The following is a 9504-nucleotide window of genomic DNA, read 5'->3' as shown; positions in this document are numbered from 1 at the left end:
TACTACAGGTACCTGTTATTGTGTTACTTAGAGTACTTGTTACTACAGGTACCTGTTATTGTGTTACTTAGAGTACTTGTTACTACAGGTAGTTGTTACCTTGTCACTAATGGTACTTGTTACCTTGTTACTACAGGTACTTGTTACCTTGTTACTACAGGTACTTGTTACCTTGTTAGTAATGGTACTTTTTACCTTGTTACCACAGGTACTTGTTACCTTGTTACTACAGGTACTTGTTACTATGTTACTAAAGGTACTTGTTACCTTGTTACAACAGGTACTTGTTACCTTGTTACTACAAGTACTTGTTACTGTGTTACTACAGGTACTTGTTACCTTGTTACAACAGGTACTTGTTACCTTGTTACAACAGGTACTTGTTACTACAGGTACTTGTTAACTTGTTACTGCAGGTACTTGTTACCTGGTTACCGCACATAACAAACAACAGCAGACCCATTCAAAATGTAGAGGCTCCCTTATTCAAAGTTCAAAGAAAGGCATTGAACAAAAACACAATGGCTCCTTCAATAGCAGGTGGAACTGAACAATCAAACAATGATGAACAGATGAATGGGTTGGCGTTGGCCCGTTTGTACCGTGCACCTTTATCTTGCAAATGAGAACAGTTTCTCTTTCTCTGAGAAGCAATTTCCACAAACGAGAGAGGGAAGCAGTGAATTTCACTTTGGCTCATCTATTCTAGTCCTTGATGACGGTGCTATCTTGGATGGCTCCAGTCCAACATTTCTATAATCCTTCTAAATGTGCATCGAATCAGAAGGGATTCTTGGACACGGAATCGGATTCAATTGTGGAGAAATTGGCATAATCCGATGTTGCCACCATTTTTTTTGGAGGCGGAGAGGCCTTTGTTGAAATTCTGTGCACTGAACGTAAACGTGTTTTTTTAGTCAGCAGCCATCTTGTCATAACAGTCAAAAAAGCAAACGCACTCCAACGGTTTCCTGTCGCTGCTCGTCCGTCCACCATCCGTCCTCATTAGTGGTAGCCGACATCTGGAACAGTACTCAGACACAAAGACTGACCTCAGCCACATAACCAGAGAATATGTTTGGCAGTTTAGCTCCATTTTTATGGTTTTTTCTCCTCAGTCCTCCTGACTGAAGTCACCGAGTCAGATCCCTTTCACAGCTGAACTGCAAAACCACCCGCTCGTTCTCGTACCCGCTGAAAGCTATCCTTCAGCGGTGCACCAAAGGGACGCGGATGTGCATGCACAAATGCCAGTGGTCGTGTGTTAATTGGACAGACTCTGTAAGCAGACTCTGTTTATTTATAGATGCCATGCTGTGTCCTGAAGTCATAAAAATCAAGCAACTGTCGGCTACTCCCAGTCTTTCTATTTCTAACAACTGACTCGTGACCTCAGGAACCTTGTAAAAATAATTAGCTTGTAAAAGTCACTTACTTACTTCATTACTTGCAGACACAGCTAAGCCACAAAATGTATTTTTTATAATACATAATCTCTTGGCAGACATTTTTCATAATCAGCTTAACATTGTACGCAGATGATTTATATATTTATATATCATATAATACACATAACTGGTAGATAACGATAGAATTATGTGTTGTATTACAGTGGCAGGATAATTTAAACATTTTAAGTTCCCTGAGCAGCAGGATATGAAACCAAAGGGGCTGACACAGGGCTTTTGGTCCATCTGTGTATCTCAAAAGATTTTAATTTATAGTCAGAACCCTTAATGACCTATAGAATGAACGAAGCTCTCCTAAACTAACTGCTCTCTCCACACACATCTACAGCTACACTACGACGCACACGTCTGACTTTCTGCTCCACCACAGACTCCCAGACAAGGTAGGCCCCCTACACAACACACTGTTGGTTAGCTAGCTAGCAAGCTAACAAGCCAATCTGTTATGTAGATATACTGTGTCCACATTGCTGTAGAATGGTTGCGTGATCCTGTTGCTCGCATCGAGAGGGACTTTGCAAAGGCGATAAACAAGCTGAAGCTGGATCTACCATGAGATCACCTGTTGACAATACTGTGACTGTTTATTTATGGTTAACCATTCCTTTAAGAGCCCCTCGAGAATTGGCAAAGTAGCAAGGACACTTTATTGCAATATAAGTGGAAGTTAATTGGATTTCAAACCATGAAGTATTTAGTTTTGCTAAATTGTTTCACATGCAAAATAACAAAATATGAACAAATAGAGAATGGAAAGGTTTGAAACGAAAGCATCTGTGTTCGATAATAATAATAATGGCAGCAGTAAAAGGCACAAGTTTATTTCAACAATCTCTCTCTGTCACTCCCCCCCTTTCTCTCTCTCCCTCTCTCTTTCTCTCTCTCTCTCTCTCTCTTCTCTCTCTCTCTCTCTCTCTCTCTCTCTCTCTCTCTTTCTCTCTCTCCCTCCTCTCTCTCTCTCTCTCTCTCCCTCTCTCTTTCTCTCTCTCTCTCTCTCTCTCTCTCTCTCTCTCTCTCTCTCTCTCTCTCTCTCTCTCTCTCTCTCTCTCTCTCTCTCTCTCTCTCTCTCAGCCCTGCCAGGCTTCACCTAAAATTGGCATAAGCAGACGTCTTTGTCTTTGGAAAATGTCTGCATCATTCTCCTCGTCTCTGTCTCCTTGTGGCTTTCTGAAAAGGGCACTGTTATTACGGTGAATGAGTCGTCCCCTGTCTGTCCTAAGTCTGCCTGTGTGGGGATGTTTTGGCTTCCACTGGCTCCGTCGTGGTAATAGTGCTGTCCCCTCAGTGTGTCCGAGCCTGTCCACATAAGGCAACAAGCCTCCACTCTTGCTGTCTCTCTCAGAGCACCAAGCAAGTGACCGTTGGATCGTCTCTGAATGGAGCATTTGGCTCAGTGTGTTTATTTTACCGAGAAGAAAGTGTAAAAATTGTAGGCTTGGGAAATCTTTTGTTAGCAAAGTGGTGTATGGTTTAAATAAATATCGAATATGCGTATTTATTGTTGCATAAAATATGAACCAAAAACATACTTTTGAAACCTTTTTAGGAATACGAAATGTAAGGTTCTTTGAAGTCTAATGCCCAGGAGAACTGGTGCCGAAGACAAGCAGCATCTGGTAAATGCCCTCCAGGTCCGTACAACATAATTAAGTTGATCAAATTAAAACGGTTGGTTTCCGTTCATATCTCCACCAATCAGAGCTCAGTAGGACAAACATGATAAAGACAACAACAACAACAACAACAACAACTGTGTTCTATAAATAAGGCCCTGTCGGAGGGCTTCAATCGCGTGACGCAGGTCATGGTCGTGGGCCCTGCCCCCCCCCCGCCCCCTCCCTGGCCTCGTCACGTACCTTAACCCCACCAGGTGCACAACCCAGGTGCACACCCTCAGATCCACTGTAGCCATGACAACAAGGCCCCCCGGAACAAAGGGGAGGGAGGCTCGCAGGGTCAATTAGGGTTTAAGTGGGGGAATTATGTTTGAAGTGCATAATGGTAGTGTCAAGACAGGGGGTGACGAGATCCAGGGAGACAGGCACGCACACAGGCGTGCACACCACACACACACATGTATGCATGTTATCGTGCATACACACACACACACACACAAACACACACAGACAGGGGCCCCACTACACATACACAGACACACACACAAACACACACACAAATTCACATGCAAACATGCACACACACACACACACACACACACATACACACACTCACACACACACACACACACACACACACACACACACACACACACACACACACACTATCTTGCATAAATAAAAACATACTCAAGCACACACATACCCACACAGAATAATTTATAAATCAGAATCTGTCATCAGCTTATGAACTCACTTTAACACCATGGAAATGCGTTTTAGTATTGATTGCGTTGTAAAAAAACCCTTAGCGATTATCACACTTTCACAGCTGCAATAAGCCAAAACAAATAAAACTAAAAACTAAAACTTACCTGATTCCAACTTTCCACAGTTTTTCCCAGTGCAGTTACATCCACAATTTAACAGAACAAATAAAAAGGAAAACAATGCAACGGGAGAGAGAGGGGGTGGTGGGGGGGGGCTGTTGTTATTTTCGAGCACAGAGAGCTAATGCCCAGGCTGTTCCCTTCTTCATTTGCGAAGGAGAACTGTGAACACTCAGGCAGTGTAGTCAGGGGCTGGCCAGAGAGGTAGGCTGCCTGAGAGCCCCGTTCTGCACCATGGAGGGGGGGAGGGGGGCGTTCAGTGGAGGCAGGGGCTGCCTGGAACTCAATGCTTTCTTTCTTTGCAGTCGGAAAAGAGGTGGGGGGGCGGGCATAATCGACTCCACATCTGTGTGCTCGCACGGAGGACAGATGTGGTGAGAGGTGCTGCTGAGGTGTTGGGGACAGAGCCGCATAATCATCTGGTGTAGACGTGAGAGTGGAGGGAGGCGGCATGGGGTAAAACCTGTAGTAGTAGTATTAGTAGTAGTAGTAGCAGCTGTAGTAGTAAACAGTTAGTATAGTAGTAATACTAGTAGTAGTAGTAAACAGTTAGTATAGTAGTAATACTAGTAGTAGTAGCGGTAATAGTATTAGTAGTAGTAGTAGCAGCTGTAGTAGTAAACAGTTAGTATAGTAGTAATACTAGTAGCAGTAGTAAACAGTTAGTATAGTAGTAATACTAGTAGTAGTAGCAGTAATAGTATTAGTAGTAGTAGTAGCAGCTGTAGTAGTAAACAGCTAGTATAGTAGTAATACGAGTAGTATTAGCGGTAATAGTATTAGTAGTAGTAGTAGCAGCTGTAGTAGTAAACAGTTAGTATAGTAGTAATACTAGTAGTAGTAGCGGTAACAGTATTAGTAGTAGTAGTAGCAGCTGTAGTAGTAAACAGTTAGTATAGTAGTAGTAGTAGTAAACAGTTAGTATAGTAGTAATACTAGTAGTATTAGCGGTAATAGTATTAGTAGTAGTAGTAGCAGCTGTAGTAATAAACAGTTAGTATAGTAGTAGTAGTAAACAGTTAGTATAGTAGTAATTCTAGTAGTAGTAGCGTTAATAGTAGTAGTAGTAGTAGCAGCTGTAGTAGTAAACAGTTAGTATAGTAGTAGTAGTAGTAGTAGTAGCGTTAATAGTATTAGTAGTAGTATTTTTGCAGTTGTAGCAGTTGCGTAGTATTGAGACATAGATGGTATAAATGTATTGTAGTGGCAGTTATAGTAGTAATAGGGTTGTATTATTATAATAAACTGTATATAGTACAAATGAGTCATTCGATTATATTTATTTAGTGAGTTTACATTTGTATTTTGGTACACATTTCTCTGCAGTTACCATTACAAATCTGTGTAACGACACCAGATTGCTCCAAGAACCACAGCACGTTTGCATCTCGAGTCCCCGGTCACACAAAAGCCCTGTAAAAGCTCATTTTCCCAGGTGCTCAGTATTAGGCCTCCCGGTCGTGTCTTCTCAGGCTGTGCAGCGTCTCTCAAGGGCGTGAGTCTTCCTTCAGGTCCAAACAGATGCTCCCTCACACCGGGCCGGGACAGGCGGTGTTCCTCAGAGCTTACACTGGGGAACAGCGCTCTCATCACCCGCCTTGACACAACACATGCTCGGCCAGGACACCCCACCAGTCCTCCGAGGAAAGGAAGTGACTTAGGGAGGGGGGCTTTAGTTTATTTTGTTTTTTTCCGTTCGAGGTCCGCACGAAGATCCTACGGTAGATCTTGAAGGTTAAACTGTTTACCGCGACCGGTGAGCGATGTTGTCACTTTAACTTTGAGTGCTGTAGAAACAACAAAGTCAAGAGGGAGATTTCCGACATAGCTGTATGATGTTTGTTTTAATTTTTTATGTATTTATTCTCCGGCGATCCATATAAATCGACCTCTGACCTTTTGGACGACTCATTACAGTAAGTAAAAACGACCAAGACATGTTTGCTGACTGGTTATCGCCTTTTCTATGCGTCCTACCCATACGTCAATAATGTAAATTAATATAATCAATCGATAGAAGTGGGGAAAATCATTGGTGGTTCCAGAGACACATGGTGTTGATAACCCTGACTCAATCGTGTGGCATCAACACATCTTGAAGAGGAAACTTTGTTATTGACATAAAAAAAGAACCGTCCTATATCAGAGGGTATATCCTATATCCGTTGGTATACGTACATATCTTATAATGTGTCAGAAGGTATTCATGCTATATCCCAAAAATATAAAGTCTATATCAGAATATATATTCTGTATCATAATACATCATCTATATCAGAAGTTCTATATGCTACAACTGAAGGTATATTTATAACCTACATCGGAATGTATACATTAGATATCAGAAGCTAAATATGCCCTAACTCAAGGTATATTTATAGCTTGCTTCAGTGGGAGTTTGCAGTGACACCAGAATGTGATTCAGAGAGGAATAGAGACTGTGTTTGGAAGCACAGATATCAGCAGCCAGAAGAACATGACACTTCCTACTCTAACACCACTGAACAGCTCGCTTTTCCATTCGGACCAAGGCATAAATTATCATGTTACATAAGTTTTCGCTGGGTTTGCCTTCAATAACCAATGTAAAACCTGACATTACAGTAAAATAGAATTATAACAATACCGAAAGATAACATTTTCCACACTTTATTTTCCCATCGCGGCCGTGTTGCCATGTTGAACCCGTGCCCTGCCGGGGCGACGAAGCCAGAATAAAGTTATCTTGGCCCGTTGCTGTGGAAAATGGAAACGCTGGTTTGGCCGCCTTTCGGAAACTAAAGCAGAGCTTAGCAGCCTCATCTCCGGGGCTGCAACGGGTCATCCGGCTGCAGGCGAGCTGTCTCTATGGCCATGTGCTGCGCAACAACAAAAACAGACGCCAACCACCGCCAAGCCTGGAGCTGTGGGAAAACAGAGCCATCGTATGAGTCAGCCAACAGGAAACGTGAACGCCCCGGGTTCACGTCCAATCCCTGATCCCTCACCGGTGGCACTGCTCCGGAACCATGGAAATACCCGTCTGTATCAGTTTAAACCCACTCGATAGCATCCTCCCGGCTTTGTCCTTTGGGTTTAATGTGGTTAAATACTCTTGGATAGACATGAGTTGTGAGGTGGGACGGAGAAAATGAAATCACGCTAACGGGATTAGCTCCCTCATGGGATTCTGAGGGGGCAGCGATGCTATCTTATTGGAAATTACTGCGTATCTCCATCATCTTAAAGCGATGTCATCGCTCGTTAGTGAGGACTCGTTACTAGTGATGACCACCTGTCAGAACGGGAAATTAAAAACGATGGAAACAGATGTGAAGTATTTTCCAAAATGTCGGCCCAATCAAAGAAAAACTAGTTTGACACAGAATAAATATAATTGAACATTTTGTCCATCCTCAACAGTGGATTGAGTCACTAAACATCTCCGCAATAATACACTGATTAGTGGAAACAAATGACAACATCTTCAATGTAAACAGTCCCTCTGCCCAGAAGGAAGACAGTAGAATTGATTCCTTCCCTCCGGAGCCGTGGCGTCACAGGCTGTGAAAACATGGGGAGTGGAAACTAGTTTCCTAATCAGGAGGAGCCTGTCGCCTGGGCCTCGTTCTCCTCGTCAGCATCTCTTCTCTTCTTCTCTCTGTCTCGTCTGTTCTGCTCACCCAACCATGGGCTCAGCTCCCAGGGGGGACAGTGGGTTCATGTCCCCTCCAACTTCTCACAAACATGAAGTTGTCCCCCTTAATATAAAATATATATATTTATTAGAAGCTTACTCGACTTTTAAATCAACACTTTTTAATGGTTTGGTTTATGTATCTTGCTCAGTGGTCTGAACCGTTGCATATATGATTGGCGCATTATACCGCTATTCCTATATACAGAGAATGAATAGTGCTACATTTTTTGCTCTGTAAAATAGGTAAATACGTATAGTGATGGTCTAAAAGTGTCATATAATATATATTTTAAGCAGCTATTAATGGTCTGTTAAAGCAGATAATTTGATACACGTCAGATTGATGGCCCCTCCAGAGAATACCACATTTACCACATACACACAATTAGAGAACAGACTGCCTTTAATCAAAGGCTATTTTCTAATATGGCAACATGTCGGACAAATAAAGCTTTTGAACTTTGAACTTTGAATACTCCAAGAAAAAGTTTGCAGTCCCCCACTCCCTTATTCCTAACGAGATCTGCACCCTTGCTCACATCACCGCTCCTCTGATGAAACATCTAACCGTGACGATATTCCAAAGGCTGCGTTCGCTTTCTGGCCGGTGCTGAGATTTACAAAAGTGTTTGGGATGTTGAAGGATTTACCGCTGGAGAGGAAAAAAACAAGCAACCCTCTGATCCTGTGTGCGTCTGCGTGTGCGTCTGCGTGTGTGTCTGATGTACCGTAGATCAGATGTCAACACCGTCATTGTGTGTGTTCAAACGGTACCACTCAACCTTGGAGAGGAATCAAAAGACGTCAAACAAAGTTCCTGTGAAATGGGTACAGACAGTATCTCTCCACACCTTGGTACTCACTTGGGGGGGGGGGGGGGGGGGGGGGGGTCTTCTTACTAGGGGGGGAAACACATTTCCTCCTCTGTGGAGACCGGCTCCTGAGGTAATCTCAAGTGCTGCTCCGTACCCAATCACAAACGCACAAATCAAAGAACCCCCCCCCACTGGTCCACACCAAGACTGCCGCCTGACAAAAGTAGGTTTTTAGGAGCCATTACCGCGGCGCTCCTTATCTCGACACTTTAAAGCAGCTAAAAAGTAGGTTCCCGGTCCGTTAATCAATAGCAGGTTCCTGGTCCCCATGGGAACTGCGGGGGTCCAATCAACAGGCAGGAATGCGACGGAAGGTTTCTTTCATCTGCTCGTCCGCAGGAAACGAGCGTGCCTTCCTCAGCAGGGGCTACCTTCGGCACAGGTGAGGCCGGGCGATAAAGGGAAGAGCTAACAATGTCGCGGGGGGCCCGCTGCCAAAATAAGATACTGCTCCTCAGGCTCTGTTTGTTGTTCTCAGTGAGGTCCCGGATAAACTTTTATTTTGAAGGATTTATGCAAAGTTTGTGCCTGGTTAGATTTGATTGGATCAAGGGTTGTTTGTTTGACTCTGAATTTGATTTTAATAAATGCACAAAGCCTCAGAGCTGCAATTAGCAATTATTTTGCTTGTCCCACGGTGTTGTGATTACGTTGCGTTTCCATTGAGTCTCACGGTTCTCATGCAGTCAGCCGGGAGTGGAGCACATACATGAGGACCGTGAGACTCAATCGAAACACAATGTAATCAAAAGAGAGTGTGACGAGCAGGAATGGCTGTTTGTGGTGAATCAGGCCCTCTCTCTCCCCTCCATATCTCTCCCACTGTCTCTCTCACTCTGTCTCTCTCTCTCTCCATCGCTCGCTCTCAGTCTCTCTCTTACTCTCTCCGTCTCCTTCTCCCTCTCTCTCTCTCTTCATCTCTCCCTCTCCTTCTCTTTCCATCTCTCTCTCCCTCTTTCTCTGTCCCTGACTCTG

Source organism: Pollachius pollachius (assembly GCF_949987615.1).
Source record: "Pollachius pollachius genome assembly, chromosome: 16".
In the NCBI taxonomy this organism is placed as follows: Eukaryota; Metazoa; Chordata; class Actinopteri; order Gadiformes; family Gadidae; genus Pollachius; species Pollachius pollachius.
The sequence above is the reverse complement of the archived record's forward strand: the minus strand, read 5'-3'. Positions refer to the sequence as shown.